The sequence below is a fragment of the Nannospalax galili genome, unplaced genomic scaffold (genome assembly GCF_000622305.1).
Source record: "Nannospalax galili isolate Female #2095 unplaced genomic scaffold, S.galili_v1.0 scaffold176, whole genome shotgun sequence".
NCBI lineage: Eukaryota > Metazoa > Chordata > Mammalia > Rodentia > Spalacidae > Nannospalax > Nannospalax galili.
The window spans coordinates 2,194,913-2,196,528 of NW_008337643.1; positions in this window are offsets into that span (position 1 = coordinate 2,194,913).

Genomic DNA, 1,616 nt, shown 5'->3' on the forward strand with positions numbered 1-1,616 from the left:
TCAGTCTGCCTCAATAAATGACTCTAATTAATAATTCTTCCACTTTTCTATGTGAATTGAACAGTAATTAAGTTAATTAAGATGTGTTTTTCTAAAAATATAAGCCTGAAAACCTACCCAAGAAGCATGTACATTGTGCATAGCAGGATACCAATCAGGGGTCATTAAATAAAAGTAAGTTAATTAAGGACATTAAATTGTTTCTAGGCATGGTGATGTGACCTAAAAATACACAACCTTTTTCTGCTCTGTTAAATTTGAATTGTGCCCTTGTAGATATCTCCCTTTTAGAAAAACTTAACAATATCTGGAATAGAAAATAAGAGCATCGTTGGATAGGAATAATCCCGTAGAAACATCCTGTTGAACTTTCCTCACACAGCTTTCATTATGCATGCTCACAAGACAGAAGTGCTTATCATTGAAGGATGACTTTTCCCCTCTGCCAGATTGTTATTCCTTTTACTGGGGGTTACAAATGAACAAAGTGACAGAGAGAAGGTTAAGAACTGTAGTAGCTAATCATTTAACATTCTCTTGATAGAAGAGTAAATGTTTCTCTTAATCACTACCAAACCTTGTTCTTTAGGCTACATTTAGGAAAGGGGACATTTCCACATTGTCCTCATCATAGTTTCTTGGACATGTGCTAACTCTTCATCAGAATCATCTCTCATAGCCTATATTCATATGGCAATTGATATTGCCCAATTCTTTTTCAAACATCTTTAATTCAAACATCCTTTCCTATTATTTGTGGTCTTGTTCATTTTAGTCAGAACTCTGTAAGCAACCTTATAAAGTGATTCAATTCTCCATTTCCAAATGCCCTTTGCTGTGAAGCCCAATTGAGGTGTTTCCTTCATTGAACTGGTCTGAGACATATCTGTGAGACATTTTCTTGATTGTTGAGTGATGTGGAAGGACCCAGACCAATGTTGCTGGTGCCATATCTGGGCAGGTGGTCTTGTGAAATCAGGCAGAGCACAGGACAAGGGGAAGCAACTCAGTAAGCAGCATTCCTGAATGGTTTCTGCTTCAGTGCCTGCCTCTGGGTTGCTATTTGAGTTCCTACCTTGGTTTTCCAAATTGATGCTGTGTTTTTTCAAAGCGTAAAATGAAATAAACCCTTTCCTTCACAAGTTTGTTTTGGTCAGTTTTTATTTTTATCACAGAAATGATACTAGTACACCTTGTGGTATGAATGAAAGTTCTCAGAAAAACTTACGTTTTCAAATGAACATACTGCAATGATGATCAATTGATTAGAATTTCAATGATTAAGGAAAGTTTGGAAAATTGCAGTTATAATACCTAATTACAACTTATTCTGGGATGTCTTTGGCTCCCTAAATAGCCATTCCTTGCCCTCCTCTGTGTCTGACTTAACATATTATAACCAACAGATAAAAATGTTTGGAAATGTATTAACTTACATTAACTCTAGCTTCCACCAGTCAAAAGGTTGGGCATCATCAGATAGTATCCTGAGGGCTATACCTAAGAAACTATCTCTTATCCCCCTTTGAGGTGAGAATTGTACTTTTGTGTCCACATTGTATTATTTATAATATTAATCTTGTGGGGCTGGAGAGATAGCTCAGAGGTTAAGAACA